Source organism: Oncorhynchus kisutch, unplaced genomic scaffold (assembly GCF_002021735.2).
Source record: "Oncorhynchus kisutch isolate 150728-3 unplaced genomic scaffold, Okis_V2 scaffold3969, whole genome shotgun sequence".
NCBI lineage: Eukaryota > Metazoa > Chordata > Actinopteri > Salmoniformes > Salmonidae > Oncorhynchus > Oncorhynchus kisutch.
The window spans coordinates 92501-110000 of NW_022265914.1; the positions used below are offsets into that span (position 1 = coordinate 92501).

Below are 17500 nucleotides of genomic sequence, written 5' to 3' on the forward strand. Positions count from 1 at the left end.
CACCGGCCTGAGTACGTCTGATCTCGAATGCTAAGCAGGGTCGGGCCTGGTTAGTACTTGGATGGGAGACAGCCTGCGAATACCAGGTGCTGGAAGCTTTTTGTCAACTCTTTGTCCGTTTTTTCCCACAAGGCTGAAATATGTGCCCTCGCTTTGAAATAAGTAAGCAAGGTTAGTTTGTATTTCATCCAACAATCTGTGCTACAAATTATGGCTACAGTATATGCAATTTCTTCCACTTTTTGAGTGACACAAAGATGCTTATCTAAGTGGTGAAAATGCAACAGCTGTTAATCAGACTCACTTTCACTTTACATAGTGCACCAAGAGATAGTTTCTCGCATACGACCACACCGGCCTGAGTACGCCTGATCTTGTCTGATCTCGGAAGCTAAGTAGGGTCGGGCCTGTTTGGTACTTGGATGGGTGACCGCCTGGGAATACCAGGTGCTGTAAGCTTTTTGTCAACTCTTTGTCCGTTTTTTCCCACAAGGCTGAAATATGTGCCCTCGCTTTGAAATAAGTAAGCGAGGTTAGTTTGTATTTCATCCAACAATCTGTGCTACAAATTATGGCTACAGTATATGCAATTTCTTCCACTTTTTGAGTGACACAAAGATGCTTATCTAAATGGTGAAAATGCAACAGCTGTTAATCAGACTCACTTTCACTTTACATAGTGCACCAAGAGATAGTTTCTTGCTTACGACTACACCTGCCTGAGTACCCCTGATCTCGTATGATCTCGGAAGCTAAGTAGGGTCGGGCCTGTTTAGTACTTGGATGGGTGACCGCCTGGGAATACCAGGTGCTGTAAGCTTTTTGTCAACTCTTTGTCCGTTTTTTCCCACAAGGCTGAAATATGTGCCCTCGCTTTGAAATTAGTAAGCGAGGTTAGTTTGTATTTCATCCAACAATCTGTGCTACAAATTATGGCTACAGTATATGCAATTTCTTCCACTTTTTGAGTGACACAAAGATGCTTATCTAAATGGTGAAAATGCAACAGCTGTTAATCAGACTCACTTTCACTTTACATAGTGCACCAAGAGATAGTTTCTTGCTTACGACTACACCTGCCTGAGTACGTCTGATCTCGGAAGCTAAGTAGGGTCGGGCCTGTTTAGTACTTGGATGGGTGACCGCCTTGGAATACCAGGTGCTGTAAGCTTTTTGTCAACTCTTTGTCCGTTTTTTCCCACAAGGCTGAAATATGTGCCCTCGCTTTGAAATAAGTAAGCAAGGTTAGTTTGTATTTCATCCAACAATCTGTGCTACAAATTATGGCTACAGTATATGCAATTTCTTCCACTTTTTGAGTGACAAAAAGATGCTTATCTAAATGGTGAAAATGCAACAGCTGTTAATCAGACTCACTTTCACTTAACATAGTGCACCAAGAGATAGTTTCTCGCTTACGACCAGGCCCGACTGTGCTACAAATTATGGCTACAGTATATGCAATTTCTTCCACTTTTTGAGTGAAACAAAGATGCTTATCTAAGTGGTGAAAATGCAACAGCTGTTAATCAGACTCACTTTCACTTTACATAGTGCACCAAGAGATAGTTTCTCGCTTACGACCACACCGGCCTGAGTACGTCTGATCTCGGATGCTAAGCAGGGTCGGGCCTGGTTAGTACTTGGATGGGAGACATCCTGCGAATACCAGGTGCTGTAAGCTTTTTGTCAACTCTTTGTCCGTTTTTTCCCACAAGGCTGAAATATGTGCCCTCGCTTTGAAATAAGTAAGCAAGGTTAGTTTGTATTTCATCCAACAATCTGTGCTACAAATTATGGCTACAGTATATGCAATTTCTTCCACTTTTTGAGTGACACAAAGATGCTTATCTAAGTGGTGAAAATGCAACAGCTGTTAATCAGACTCACTTTCACTTTACATAGTGCACCAAGAGATAGTTTCTCGCATACGACCACACCGGCCTGAGTACGCCTGATCTCGTCTGATCTCGGAAGCTAAGTTGGGTAGGGCCTGGTTAGTACTTGGATGGGTGACCGCCTTGGAATACCAGGTGCTGTAAGCTTTTTGTCAACTCTTTGTCCGTTTTTTTCCCACAAGGCTGAAATATGTGCCCTCGCTTTGAAATAAGTAAGCGAGGTTAGTTTGTATTTCATCCAACAATCTGTGCTACAAATTATGGCTACAGTATATGCAATTTCTTCCACTTTTTGAGTGACACAAAGATGCTTATCTAAATGGTGAAAATGCAACAGCTGTTAATCAGACTCACTTTCACTTTACATAGTGCACCAAGAGATAGTTTCTTGCTTACGACTACACCTGCCTGAGTACCCCTGATCTCGTATGATCTCGGAAGCTAAGTAGGGTCGGGCCTGTTTAGTACTTGGATGGGTGACCGCCTGGGAATACCAGGTGCTGTAAGCTTTTTGTCAACTCTTTGTCAGTTTTTTCACACAAGGCTGAAATATGTGCCCTCACTTTGAAATAAGTAAGCAAGGTTAGTTTGTATTTCATCCAACAATCTGTGCTACAAATTATGGCTACAGTATATGCAATTTCTTCCACTTTTTGAGTGACAAAAAGATGCTTATCTAAATGGTGAAAATGCAACAGCTGTTAATCAGACTCACTTTAACTTAACATAGTGCACCAAGAGATAGTTTCTCGCTTACGACCAGGCCCGACTGTGCTACAAATTATGGCTACAGTATATGCAATTTCTTCCACTTTTTGAGTGAAACAAAGATGCTTATCTAAGTGGTGAAAATGCAACAGCTGTTAATCAGACTCACTTTCACTTTACATAGTGCACCAAGAGAAAGTTTCTCGCTTACGACCACACCGGCCTGAGTACGTCTGATCTCGAATGCTAAGCAGGGTCGGGCCTGGTTAGTACTTGGATGGGAGACAGCCTGCGAATACCAGGTGCTGTAAGCTTTTTGTCAACTCTTTGTCCGTTTTTTCCCACAAGGCTGAAATATGTGCCCTCGCTTTGAAATAAGTAAGCAAGGTTAGTTTGTATTTCATCCAACAATCTGTGCTACAAATTATGGCTACAGTATATGCAATTTCTTCCACTTTTTGAGTGACACAAAGATGCTTATCTAAGTGGTGAAAATGCAACAGCTGTTAATCAGACTCACTTTCACTTTACATAGTGCACCAAGAGATAGTTTCTCGCATACGACCACACCGGCCTGAGTACGCCTGATCTTGTCTGATCTCGGAAGCTAAGTAGGGTCGGGCCTGTTTGGTACTTGGATGGGTGACCGCCTGGGAATACCAGGTGCTGTAAGCTTTTTGTCAACTCTTTGTCCGTTTTTTCCCACAAGGCTGAAATATGTGCCCTCGCTTTGAAATAAGTAAGCGAGGTTAGTTTGTATTTCATCCAACAATCTGTGCTACAAATTATGGCTACAGTATATGCAATTTCTTCCACTTTTTGAGTGACACAAAGATGCTTATCTAAATGGTGAAAATGCAACAGCTGTTAATCAGACTCACTTTCACTTTACATAGTGCACCAAGAGATAGTTTCTTGCTTACGACTACACCTGCCTGAGTACCCCTGATCTCGTATGATCTCGGAAGCTAAGTAGGGTCGGGCCTGTTTAGTACTTGGATGGGTGACCGCCTGGGAATACCAGGTGCTGTAAGCTTTTTGTCAACTCTTTGTCCGTTTTTTCCCACAAGGCTGAAATATGTGCCCTCGCTTTGAAATAAGTAAGCAAGGTTAGTTTGTATTTCATCCAACAATCTGTGCTACAAATTATGGCTACAGTATATGCAATTTCTTCCACTTTTTGAGTGACAAAAAGATGCTTATCTAAATGGTGAAAATGCAACAGCTGTTAATCAGACTCACTTTAACTTAACATAGTGCACCAAGAGATAGTTTCTCGCTTACGACCAGGCCCGACTGTGCTACAAATTATGGCTACAGTATATGCAATTTCTTCCACTTTTTGAGTGAAACAAAGATGCTTATCTAAGTGATGAAAATGCAACAGCTGTTAATCAGACTCACTTTCACTTTACATAGTGCACCAAGAGATAGTTTCTCGCTTACGACCACACCGGCCTGAGTACGTCTGATCTCGAATGATAAGCAGGGTCGGGCCTGGTTAGTACTTGGATGGGAGACAGCCTGGGAATACCAGGTGCTGTAAGCTTTTTGTCAACTCTTTGTCCGTTTTTTCCCACAAGGCTGAAATATGTGCCCTCGCTTTGAAATAAGTAAGCGAGGTTAGTTTGTATTTCATCCAACAATCTGTGCTACAAATTATGGCTACAGTATATGCAATTTCCTCCACTTTTTGAGTGACACAAAGATGCTTATCTAAATGGTGAAAATGCAACAGCTGTTAATCAGACTCACTTTCACTTTACATAGTTCACCAAGAGATAGTTTCTTGCTTACGACTACACCTGCCTGAGTACCCCTGATCTCGTATGATCTCGGAAGCTAAGTAGGGTCGGGCCTGTTTAGTACTTGGATGGGTGACCGCCTGGGAATACCAGGTGCTGTAAGCTTTTTGTCAACTCTTTGTCCGTTTTTTCCCACAAGGCTGAAATATGTGCCCTCGCTTTGAAATAAGTAAGCAAGGTTAGTTTGTATTTCATCCAACAATCTGTGCTACAAATTATGGCTACAGTATATGCAATTTCTTCCACTTTTTGAGTGACAAAAAGATGCTTATCTAAATGGTGAAAATGCAACAGCTGTTAATCAGACTCACTTTAACTTAACATAGTGCACCAAGAGATAGTTTCTCGCTTACGACCAGGCCCGACTGTGCTACAAATTATGGCTACAGTATATGCAATTTCTTCCACTTTTTGAGTGAAACAAAGATGCTTATCTAAGTGGTGAAAATGCAACAGCTGTGAATCAGACTCACTTTCACTTTACATAGTGCACCAAGAGATAGTTTCTCGCTTACGACCACACCGGCCTGAGTACGTCTGATCTCGAATGATAAGCAGGGTCGGGCCTGGTTAGTACTTGGATGGGAGACAGCCTGCGAATACCAGGTGCTGTAAGCTTTTTGTCAACTCTTTGTCCGTTTTTTCCCACAAGGCTGAAATATGTGCCCTCGCTTTGAAATAAGTAAGCAAGGTTAGTTTGTATTTCATCCAACAATCTGTGCTACAAATTATGGCTACAGTATATGCAATTTCTTCCACTTTTTGAGTGACACAAAGATGCTTATCTAAGTGGTGAAAATGCAACAGCTGTTAATCAGACTCACTTTCACTTTACATAGTGCACCAAGAGATAGTTTCTCGCATACGACCACACCGGCCTGAGTACGCCTGATCTCGTCTGATCTCGGAAGCTAAGTAGGGTCGGGCCTGTTTGGTACTTGGATGGGTGACCGCCTGGGAATACCAGGTGCTGTAAGCTTTTTGTCAACTCTTTGTCCGTTTTTTCCCACAAGGCTGAAATATGTGCCCTCGCTTTGAAATAAGTAAGCGAGGTTAGTTTGTATTTCATCCAACAATCTGTGCTACAAATTATGGCTACAGTATATGCAATTTCTTCCACTTTTTGAGTGACACAAAGATGCTTATCTAAATGGTGAAAATGCAACAGCTGTTAATCAGACTCACTTTCACTTTACATAGTTCACCAAGAGATAGTTTCTTGCTTACGACTACACCTGCCTGAGTACCCCTGATCTCGTATGATCTCGGAAGCTAAGTAGGGTCGGGCCTGTTTAGTACTTGGATGGGTGACCGCCTGGGAATACCAGGTGCTGTAAGCTTTTTGTCAACTCTTTGTCCGTTTTTTCCCACAAGGCTGAAATATGTGCCCTCGCTTTGAAATAAGTAAGCAAGGTTAGTTTGTATTTCATCCAACAATCTGTGCTACAAATTATGGCTACAGTATATGCAATTTCTTCCACTTTTTGAGTGACAAAAAGATGCTTATCTAAATGGTGAAAATGCAACAGCTGTTAATCAGACTCACTTTAACTTAACATAGTGCACCAAGAGATAGTTTCTCGCTTACGACCAGGCCCGACTGTGCTACAAATTATGGCTACAGTATATGCAATTTCTTCCACTTTTTGAGTGAAACAAAGATGCTTATCTAAGTGGTGAAAATGCAACAGCTGTTAATCAGACTCACTTTCACTTTACATAGTGCACCAAGAGATAGTTTCTCGCTTACGACCACACCGGCCTGAGTACGTCTGATCTCGAATGATAAGCAGGGTCGGGCCTGGTTAGTACTTGGATGGGAGACAGCCTGCGAATACCAGGTGCTGTAAGCTTTTTGTCAACTCTTTGTCCGTTTTTTCCCACAAGGCTGAAATATGTGCCCTCGCTTTGAAATAAGTAAGCAAGGTTAGTTTGTATTTCATCCAACAATCTGTGCTACAAATTATGGCTACAGTATATGCAATTTCTTCCACTTTTTGAGTGACACAAAGATGCTTATCTAAGTGGTGAAAATGCAACAGCTGTTAATCAGACTCACTTTCACTTTACATAGTGCACCAAGAGATAGTTTCTCGCATACGACCACACCGGCCTGAGTACGCCTGATCTCGTCTGATCTCGGAAGCTAAGTAGGGTCGGGCCTGTTTAGTACTTGGATGGGTGACCGCCTGGGAATACCAGGTGCTGTAAGCTTTTTGTCAACTCTTTGTCCGTTTTTTCCCACAAGGCTGAAATATGTGCCCTCGCTTTGAAATAAGTAAGCGAGGTTAGTTTGTATTTCATCCAACAATCTGTGCTACAAATTATGGCTACAGTATATGCAATTTCTTCCACTTTTTGAGTGACACAAAGATGCTTATCTAAATGGTGAAAATTCAACAGCTGTTAATCAGACTCACTTTCACTTTACATAGTGCACCAAGAGATAGTTTCTTGCTTACGACTACACCTACCTGAGTACCCCTGATCTCGTATGATCTCGGAAGCTAAGTAGGGTCGGGCCTGTTTAGTACTTGGATGGGTGACCGCCTGGGAATACCAGGTGCTGTAAGCTTTTTGTCAACTCTTTGTCCGTTTTTTCCCACAAGGCTGAAATATGTGCCCTCGCTTTGAAATAAGTAAGCAAGGTTAGTTTGTATTTCATCCAACAATCTGTGCTACAAATTATGGCTACAGTATATGCAATTTCTTCCACTTATTGAGTGACAAAAAGATGCTTATCTAAATGGTGAAAATGCAACAGCTGTTAATCAGACTCACTTTCACTTAACATAGTGCACCAAGAGATAGTTTCTCGCTTACGACCAGGCCCGACTGTGCTACAAATTATGGCTACAGTATATGCAATTTCTTCCACTTTTTGAGTGAAACAAAGATGCTTATCTAAGTGGTGAAAATGCTACAGCTGTTAATCAGACTCACTTTCACTTTACATAGTGCACCAAGAGATAGTTTCTCGCTTACGACCACACCGGCCTGAGTACGTCTGATCTCGGATGCTAAGCAGGGTCGGGCCTGGTTAGTACTTGGATGGGAGACAGCCTGCGAATACCAGGTGCTGTAAGCTTTTTGTCAACTCTTTGTCCGTTTTTTCCCACAAGGCTGAAATATGTGCCCTCGCTTTGAAATAAGTAAGCAAGGTTAGTTTGTATTTCATCCAACAATCTGTGCTACAAATTATGGCTACAGTATATGCAATTTCTTCCACTTTTTGAGTGACCCAAAGATGCTTATCTAAGTGGTGAAAATGCAACAGCTGTTAATCAGACTCACTTTCACTTTACATAGTGCACCAAGAGATAGTTTCTCGCATACGACCACACCGGCCTGAGTACGCCTGATCTCGTCTGATCTCGGAAGCTAAGTTGGGTCGGGCCTGGTTAGTACTTGGATGGGTGACCGCCTTGGAATACCAGGTGCTGTAAGCTTTTTGTCAACTCTTTGTCCGTTTTTTCCCACAAGGCTGAAATATGTGCCCTCGCTTTGAAATAAGTAAGCGAGGTTAGTTTGTATTTCATCCAACAATCTGTGCTACAAATTATGGCTACAGTATATGCAATTTCTTCCACTTTTTGAGTGACACAAAGATGCTTATCTAAATGGTGAAAATGCAACAGCTGTTAATCAGACTCACTTTCACTTTACATAGTGCACCAAGAGATAGTTTCTTGCTTACGACTACACCTGCCTGAGTACCCCTGATCTCGTATGATCTCGGAAGCTAAGTAGGGTCGGGCCTGTTTAGTACTTGGATGGGTGACCGCCTGGGAATACCAGGTGCTGTAAGCTTTTTGTCAACTCTTTGTCCGTTTTTTCCCACAAGGCTGAAATATGTGCCCTCGCTTTGAAATAAGTAAGCAAGGTTAGTTTGTATTTCATCCAACAATCTGTGCTACAAATTATGGCTACAGTATATGCAATTTCTTCCACTTTTTGAGTGACAAAAAGATGCTTATCTAAATGGTGAAAATGCAACAGCTGTTAATCAGACTCACTTTAACTTAACATAGTGCACCAAGAGATAGTTTCTCGCTTACGACCAGGCCCGACTGTGCTACAAATTATGGCTACAGTATATGCAATTTCTTCCACTTTTTGAGTGAAACAAAGATGCTTATCTAAGTGGTGAAAATGCAACAGCTGTTAATCAGACTCACTTTCACTTTACATAGTGCACCAAGAGATAGTTTCTCGCTTACGACCACACCGGCCTGAGTACGTCTGATCTCGAATGCTAAGCAGGGTCGGGCCTGGTTAGTACTTGGATGGGAGACAGCCTGCGAATACCAGGTGCTGTAAGCTTTTTGTCAACTCTTTGTCCGTTTTTTCCCACAAGGCTGAAATATGTGCCCTCGCTTTGAAATAAGTAAGCAAGGTTAGTTTGTATTTCATCCAACAATCTGTGCTACAAATTATGGCTACAGTATATGCAATTTCTTCCACTTTTTGAGTGACACAAAGATGCTTATCTAAGTGGTGAAAATGCAACAGCTGTTAATCAGACTCACTTTCACTTTACATAGTGCACCAAGAGATATTTTCTTGCTTACGACCACACCGGCCTGAGTACGCCTGATCTCGTCTGATCTCGGAAGCTAAGTAGGGTCGGGCCTGGTTAGTACTTGGATGGGTGACCGCCTGGGAATACCAGGTGCTGTAAGCTTTTTGTCAACTCTTTGTCCGTTTTTTCCCACAAGGCTGAAATATGTGCCCTAGCTTTGAAATAAGTAAGCAAGGTTAGTTTGTATTTCATCCAACAATCTGTGCTACAAATTATGGCTACAGTATATGCAATTTCTTCCACTTTTTGAGTGACAAAAAGATGCTTATCTAAATGGTGAAAATGCAACAGCTGTTAATCAGACTCACTTTCACTTAACATAGTGCACCAAGAGATAGTTTCTCGCTTACGACCAGGCCCGACTGTGCTACAAATTATGGCTACAGTATATGCAATTTCTTCCACTTTTTGAGTGACACAAAGATGCTTATCTAAGTGGTGAAAATGCAACAGCTGTTAATCAGACTCACTTTCACTTTACATAGTGCACCAAGAGATAGTTTCTCGCTTACGACCAAACCGGCCTGAGCATGCCCCTTTTTGGGATTGAGGAAGTGTTTGGAGGAAGTTGGTTGATTGATTGAGGCCCACAAACAAAGCTATGGATAGTTTCCTTGAAGCCAAAGCAAAGCATGAAGTACGAACAACAACTAATGCCGAAACCTAGGATCGGAACACGGACCTTTAGATCTTCAGTCTAACACTCTCCCAACTTAATCATTTCGGGAAGCCACTAAAATAAACGTAGTGGCACCCTTGACGATGCACACGCATTTTGACACTCAGAATGTACCTTGTGGCCAGTACAGGGATCAAACACATCACCTTGGAGTTATTAGCACCACTTTCTAACCAACTGATCTAACCAGGCACTGGCTATTGGAGCACAGTTTTTGAGATGCACCGAGCCTCTGCAAGTGCTGGCTCGTAAACTAACAAGTCCACCAACAGCATAGCCTGACAAGACTGTACACTCTTGGATGCTCCTTGTAGCCAACCCTACCGGCTGGGGAATTAGCTCAAATGGTAGAGTGCTTGCTTAGCATGCGAGAGGTAGTGGGATCGATTCCTGCATTCTCCAAAAACATATTATTTTTGTGGATCCAAGCAAGCTCCAGTTCACACTTCATGCAGCATTGTCTTATGACAACCTACTGTCAATTAACAATGACAAGTAACTTTCCTGTAACACTGATGTCAAAATGTCAGATGAAAAAGCAAGACATTACTTACTTTCAGAGGAGCAGCGTAGCACACACCATTGAGGACCACAAACAAAGCTTTGGATAGTTTCCTTGAAGCCAGAGCATAAAGAAAGTACAAATACAAATTCCCGAAAGCAGGGATCGAATTTTGTTAATTCACTAAACTTAATTCTGTGGAAACGTTGACAATTCAAATGCATGTGACTCACAATTTTGACACTCATAGCCAGTACGGGGATTGAACCCATGACCTTGGCGTTATTAGCACCACACTCTAACCAACTGAGCTAACCAGCCACTGCCTACAACAATTGTTGAGATGCACCGAGCCTCTGCAAGTTCTAGAGCGCAAACTAACAAGTCCACCAACAGCATAGCCTGACATACCTTATGGGAACATTTTGACATTTCGTGTATGGTTAGTGAGAAAGTCCATATTGGAAATGTACGGTCCCTTACTAGACGTCCGAAAATGTTTGTAAAATTCGCGGTCGGTGTCGGGCCGTGCGGTAGGGCTGGTCCTACCGGGAAGTCATCAAATGAACTTTGTCGGACATTCGTTTTCCGTTTTATAAAATAATCAAATTTTTGTCATTTTTCCGCTGTCCCGGAAAATCCCACAAGAGGGCATAAGCAATCTTATTGCTATTGGACAAAACATCATGAATCACGACGGGGCCTTATCTCGAAAAAGGAAAATATTTCAAAGCCGAAACTCGGTGAGCGTAGGTTTGGCATAATGGGCAGTTGGCCCCGAACAAGATGGCGTCTAGGCCTCAACGGTTTTTGAGTTATGGCCATTTCTCTGGGATTAAAGGTCCAAAATGAAAATAGAGAAAGGAGCCCCCGGTGTCAATAAAAAAAGAACCAGCCATTTATCTATCGTCATTTAAGAGAAATCGTACAATGACAGATTGGTGATGTTCAAAGATAGGTGTTTTTTTTCAACAGTTACAGATCCAGTTACAGGGTGTTCATACGAATCTTTTTAAAGTGTGCTGCGGAGCTCTGCGAGATTTCTGTGATTTTCTAGGATTTTCTGAAATAACACACACTCACTAAACCCTCCGTAAATAACTCAGTACTTAACGTAAAGACTTAAAACTCTGTAAAGGCATACCCCAATCAGGATATGAGTTTATTTATAGCTTCCTGTGCCAACCGGAAGTGCCTTAAATGGTGTCACAGTGGCAGTTTCCAAGGGTGAAAAAGGTCAGATCTTTTCAAAACTTCATATGTGTGATTAGGCAACCCCCATAAACTGTAAGTCAGTCATTTCTCCCAACAGATGTCAAAGAAAAGCTCTCACACACACACACAGCAAGGATGGAGTGACAAAGTACGGTGCTTAAAGACACAGAGAGCAGGCAATGGCATTACCATAATCCCTAGGCTGTGCCGAGTTCAACGAGATATCCCGCTTGACCGTAGCTCGCTTGGTCTAAGCGCAGCGACCATTAGAAAAGTGGGCCCAAAATGAAGCCTGCCCCACAATGTCATTTGCTTTTGGGTGACAGTGAGAGAACCGTTAGGGTGAGAAACACAATTCGACCTCAGGTACGTTCCTAAGGTCCTCCCGATCCATGCAAGCCTTACCTTGACCGTGTGGCATTAACCCTTAACAGTTAAAAGAAGGTGTTTACATCAAACAGTTTGCATTGACTTCTCTCCCCATAGGAATACATTGCCTGCACCCCTAAATTCAACCTGAAGCCTATATGGGTTATGAATGCCGTATGAACCTGTCTTCGGTAACAGTCCATACCCTGCCTGCAGTTTGATAGACATAGCGCATTCAACCCTGTGTAAATCAGTCAATTCTTAACGTAAAGACTTAAAACTCAGAATTCTGTAAAAGCATACCCCAATGAGGATATGTGTTGACTTATAGCTTCCTGTGCCAACCGGAAGTGCCATAATTGGTGTCTCAGGGGCTGTTTTGAAGGGTTAAAAAAGTCAGATCTGTCCAAAACTTCATATGTGTGATTAGGCAACCCCCATGAACTGTAAATCAGTCATTTTTCCCATAAAATTTCAAAGGAAAACTAAATCACACAGACACACAACTTGGAAGGAGGGACGTATTAGGGTGCGTAGAGACAGACAGTGGCTGCAATAGTTAGCTTTGTTCGAGCTAAAAAAGAACCGTCAGACCTAGAGTTCCGAAACTTAAGAAACCTGTTCTAGACCTCCGGTCGATAGTGCGTGGTGAGTTAGGTGGCTCTAGAAGGTTCTCGGACCGAGAAACAGCCTCGTACATTTGCAATGACTTCAATTAATTTTGACCATTACGAAAATGATGACATTTAGAAAAGTCTCAGAGACGCAAGGCTAGGTGCATTGAAACCGGCTCGGCCCATAGAGACGGACCCCAACGTTTCTGTCCGATAGCTCATTCAAGGACCCCGTAGCAAGGCATGTAAAAAAGTGGATTTTCAGCACCAATTAGGGTTTTGCTCGGGCACCGAAGGACCTATCGAGCCGAATCTCGGGATTCGGGGTCGCCTCACATAGGCCTTCACATAATGTCCGAACTGGACCCGCAGCTAGAACGTAACTATCTGTTTTACCTTTTTATTATGTTTTAAACTGAAGGCGCTGTGAATTATGGGTCTGCTCTGACATATGTGATAGTTGGCTTCTAAATGAGTAGGAAAAAGTGGGTTTGGTGTCATAATGACATCTAATTGACTGATGGACACTTACTTTTTAGTTGACTTTTGTACATTTGAAATATGTTTAAACGGAGAGGGACCATCACCAAAATGGCATTCTGAAATCAACACAAAAAATGGCATCACCATAGTCTCCAGACTGTGCCGAGTTCAACGAGACGCCCCGCTTGACCGTAGCTCGTTCTGAGTGCAGCGACCTTGAAAAAAAGAAGGCCCAAAATGAAGCCTGCCCCACAATGTCATTTGATTTTGGGTGGCAGTGAGAGAACCGTTAGGGTGAGAAGCACAATTCGACCTCAGGTACGTTCCTGAGGTCCTCCCGATCCATTAAAGCCTAACCTTGACCGTGTGTCATTAACCCTTAACAGTTAAAAGAAGGTGTTTACTTCAACCGTTTGCATTGACTTCTCTCCCAATAGGAATACATTGCCTGCACCCCTAAATTCAACCTGAAGCCTATGTGGGTTATGAATGCCGTATGAACCTGTCTTCGGTAACAGTCAATCAGACCACTATGAGGTCTACCTGTGTCAATTCTAAGCTTCCTGAAGCAACCAGAAGTGGTTAAAATCACCCTAAAAGTGTTTTGAAAAACATAACCTGTCATTATGAAAATCACCGTATTCAAACCTGTGTAGATCAGTCAATTCTTAACTTAAATACTTAAAACTCAGGATTCTGTAAGTGGCTATGTCAATAAAGACATGTGTTTACTTATAGCTTCCTGTGACAACCGGAAGTGCCATAATTGGTGTCTCAGGGGCTGTTTCGAGGGGTTAAAAAAGTCTGATCTCTCCAAAATGTCATATGTGTGACTAGGTAACCCTCCTGAACTGTAAATCAGTCATTTCTCCCAACAGATGTCAAAGAAAAGCTCTCACACACACACACAGCAAGGATGGAGTGAAAAAGTGCGGTGCTTAAAGACACAGAGAGCAGGCAATGGCATTACCATAATCTCTAGGCCGTGCCGAGTTCAATGAGATATCCCGCTTGACCGTAGCTCGCTCGGTCTAAGCGCAGCAACCATTAGAAAAGTAAGCCCAAAATGAAGCCTGCACCACAACATCATTTGCTTTTGGGTGACAGCGGCGGAACCGTTAGGTTTAGAAGGACAATTCAACCACAGGAATGTTCCTAAGGTCCTCCCGATCTTTGCAAGGCTAACCTTGACCGTGTGGCATTAACCCTTAACAGTAAAACAGGGTTTTTTGATCTCACAGATTACAATGACTTCTCTCCCCATAGGAATACATTGCCTGCACCCCTAATTTCAACCTCAGGCCTATGTGGGTTATGAATGCCTTATGAACCTGTCTTAGATAACAGTCCATCAGGCCACTATGAGGTCTACCTGTGTCGATTCTAAGCTTCCTGGAGCAACCGGAAGTGGTTAAAATCACCCTAAAAGTGTATACCCATACCCTGCCTGCAGTTTGATAGACATAGTGCATTCAACCCTGTGTAAATCAGTCAATTCTTAACGTAAGGACTTAAAACTCAGGATTCTGTAAAAGCATACCCCATTGAGGATATGTGTTGATGTATAGCTTCCTGTGCCAACCGGAAGTGCCATAATTGGTGTCTCAGGGGCTGTTTCGAGGGGTTAAAAATGTCTGATCTTTCCAAAACTTCATATGTGTGATTAGGCAACCCCCATGAACTGTAAATCAGTCCTTTTTCCCATAAAATTTCAAAGGAAAAATAAATCACCCTAGAAAACACCACTTGGATGGAGGGACGTATTGGGGTGCGTAGAGACAGACAGTGACTGCAATAGTTAGCTTTGTTCGAGCTAAAAAAGAACCGTCAGACCTAGAGTTCCGAAACTTTAGAATCCTGTTCTAGACCTCCGGTCAATAGTGCGTGGTGAGTTACGTGGCTCTAGAAGGTTCTCGGACCGAGAAACAGCCTCGTACATTTGCAATGACTTCAATTCATTTTGACCGTTACGAAAATGACGACATTTAGAAAAGTCTCAGAAACGCAAGACTAGGTGCATTGCGACCGTCTCGTTCCATAGAGACGGACCCCAACGTTTCGGTCCGATAGCTCATTCAAGGACCCCGTAGCAAGTCATGGAAAAAAAGTGGATTTTCAGCACCAATTAGGGTTTTGCTCGGACACCAAATGACCGATCGAGCCGAAACTTGGGATTCAGGGTCGCCTCAGCTAGGCCTACACATAACATATGAAATGGACCCGCAGCTAGAACGTAACTACGTTTTTTATGTTTTTTTTATGGTTTGAACTGAAGGCGTTGTGAATTTTGGGCCAGCTCTGAAGTATGTGATAGTTGGCTACTAAACGAGTTGGAAAAAGTGGGTTTGGTGTCAGTTTGTATCAGTTTGGTGTCAGAATGATATCTAATTGACTGACGGACGGTGACTTGCTGGTGACTCTTGTCCATTTGCAATATGTTTAAACAGTGAGGTACCATCACCAAAGTGACATTCTGAAATCAACCCTAACGAGCGACTGAGATTAACCAGAATCACTGCCCAGCCATCCCGAGTTCATCGGGCCAGTCAATTTCACATTCCTGCAGGATTTTTATAGCATGACAAATTCGTGATGGTACCTGCCCATTGAACCATATTGCAAATGCCCGTACACTTGCAATATGATTCAACAGTGAAAAAACATCACAAAATGGACATGATGAAGTCAACATAATGAGCGATGGAAAGGAGCAACTATCACTGCCAGGCCATCCTGTGTTCATCAGGCCAGTCAATTTCACATTCCTGCAGGATTTTTATAGCATGACAAATTCGTGATGGTACCTGCCCATTGAACCATATTGCAAATGCCCAGTGACTTTGCAAAAGTAAGAAAACATAAACAAATGGACATAATGAAATCACCATATTTTTATTTTTGGGTTACCAGTTGCACAACAATGCATGTACACTTGCAATATGATTCAACAGTGAAAAAACATCACAAAATGGACATGATAAAGTCAACACAATGAGTGATGGAAAGGAGCAACTATCACTGCCAGGCCATCCCGAGGTCATCGGGCCAGTCAATTTCACATTCCTGCAGGATTTTTGAGCATGTCAAATTTCTTATGGTAAATGCCCATTGAACCATATTGCAAATGCCCGTACACTTGCAATATGATTCAACAGTGAAAAAACATCACAAAATGGACATGATGAAGTCAACACAATGAGCGATGGAAAGGAGCAACTATCACTGCCAGGCCATCCTGTGTTCATCAGGCCAGTCAATTTCACATTCCTGCAGGATTTTTATAGCATGACAAATTCGTGATGGTACCTGCCCATTGAACCATATTGCAAATGCCCAGTGACTTTGCAAAAGTAAGAAAACATAAACAAATGGACATAATGAAATCACCATATTTTTGGGGGGGGTTACCAGTTGCACAACAATGCATGTACACTTGCAATATGATTCAACAGTGAAAAAACATCACAAAATGGACATGATGAAGTCAACACAATGAGTGATGGAAAGGAGCAACTATCACTGCCAGGCCATCCCGAGTTCATCTGGCCAGTCAATTTTGCATTTCTGCAGGATTTTTGAGCATGTCAAATTTCTTATGGTAAATGCCCATTGAACCATATTGCAAATGCCCGTACACTTGCAATATGATTCAACAGTGAAAAAACATCACAAAATGGACATGATGAAGTCAACACAATGAGCGATGGAAAGGAGCAACTATCACTGCCAGGCCATCCCGAGTTCATCTGGCCAGTCAATTTTGCATTTCTGCAGGATTTTTGAGCATGTCAAATTTCTTATGGTATTTGGCCTAAAAAAAAGTGACTTTTGACTTTGACTTTTGACTTCCTATGAAATCATATTGCAAATGGACAAATAATATTCCTTATGCACAAGTTTAAAAAAATTATGATAATACAATTTTACAAATGTATATTCATATAGTTCTTACACATGATGAATTGACATAAAATCGAAACAATTTCGAAAAACGGTCCAGAAAGAACTTTTTTACGAGGGTGATAAGTTTTTAAAATTTCACATTTTGGACTTTTGACTTCATATGAAATCATATTGCAAATGGACAAAACATATTTCTTATGCGCATGTAAAAAAAATAAAAAATAATAATCAAAATTTTGCTTTTGGATGTTGACTTGAGGTCCATTTCCAATATGAAAAACCACGGTGGAGCGCACTCACCCCCTGTTGGATTTTTGAAGTGTTACAACTGGCAATAGCCATATGACATTTGCCATCAACTTTGCACGAATAAACGTCCAATTGGGTGGTATTGACCAATGTGTATATGGTTTGTCCGGTGCCAATGACTTGCCATTCATTTTTGTCCATTTCAGGGGGGTCTTCCCTTACCTTTGATGTTCTTCGATCAGAAGACGAGGAAGGAGTTATACTTACCCAATACATCGTTTGGTTTCAAGTTGTGTGTTTCTGTATTAGCATATGCTTACAGCTTCAGCTGAAATGCACCCAAAATTACTTCTGGTCCCGCACTCTTGCGCATCAAAACGTCAAAATTACATATTATATGTCGACTAAACTGGTCAAACTAAGTGCAGAATCGAGCATTAGGATGCTTTAATCGTGTAAAACAAAGATCAGAGCTAACAGATAAACCGAAGTC

The 17500-nt window shown here is 42.0% G+C and overlaps 2 non-coding genes and 13 pseudogenes across 2 annotated transcripts; 14 read left to right on the forward strand and 1 right to left on the reverse strand.

The window, feature by feature from the left end:
* The first annotated feature begins 340 nt into the window (after window positions 1-340).
* On the forward strand, window positions 341-459 carry LOC116372903 (uncharacterized; annotated as a pseudogene).
* Window positions 460-701: 242 nt separating this feature from the next.
* On the forward strand, window positions 702-820 carry LOC116372872 (uncharacterized; annotated as a pseudogene).
* Window positions 821-1926: 1106 nt separating this feature from the next.
* Window positions 1927-2045, forward strand: LOC116372884 (uncharacterized; annotated as a pseudogene).
* Window positions 2046-2288: 243 nt separating this feature from the next.
* On the forward strand, window positions 2289-2407 carry LOC116372873 (uncharacterized; annotated as a pseudogene).
* Window positions 2408-3162: 755 nt separating this feature from the next.
* LOC116372904 (uncharacterized) lies at window positions 3163-3281 on the forward strand (annotated as a pseudogene).
* Window positions 3282-3523: 242 nt separating this feature from the next.
* Window positions 3524-3642, forward strand: LOC116372874 (uncharacterized; annotated as a pseudogene).
* A 755-nt stretch (window positions 3643-4397) lies between these two features.
* Window positions 4398-4516, forward strand: LOC116372875 (uncharacterized; annotated as a pseudogene).
* Window positions 4517-5271: 755 nt separating this feature from the next.
* On the forward strand, window positions 5272-5390 carry LOC116372887 (uncharacterized; annotated as a pseudogene).
* A 242-nt stretch (window positions 5391-5632) lies between these two features.
* Window positions 5633-5751, forward strand: LOC116372876 (uncharacterized; annotated as a pseudogene).
* A 755-nt stretch (window positions 5752-6506) lies between these two features.
* Window positions 6507-6625, forward strand: LOC116372859 (uncharacterized; annotated as a pseudogene).
* Window positions 6626-6867: 242 nt separating this feature from the next.
* On the forward strand, window positions 6868-6986 carry LOC116372866 (uncharacterized; annotated as a pseudogene).
* A 755-nt stretch (window positions 6987-7741) lies between these two features.
* Window positions 7742-7860, forward strand: LOC116372894 (uncharacterized; annotated as a pseudogene).
* A 242-nt stretch (window positions 7861-8102) lies between these two features.
* LOC116372877 (uncharacterized) lies at window positions 8103-8221 on the forward strand (annotated as a pseudogene).
* A 755-nt stretch (window positions 8222-8976) lies between these two features.
* On the forward strand, window positions 8977-9095 carry LOC116372831 (5S ribosomal RNA). Its single transcript, XR_004209421.1, has one exon. It is a non-coding gene; the product is annotated as a 5S ribosomal RNA (ribosomal RNA).
* A 1326-nt stretch (window positions 9096-10421) lies between these two features.
* On the reverse strand, window positions 10422-10495 carry trnai-aau (transfer RNA isoleucine (anticodon AAU)). The gene has a single exon. It is a non-coding gene; the product is annotated as a tRNA-Ile (tRNA).
* Between the last annotated feature and the right edge of the window lie 7005 nt (window positions 10496-17500).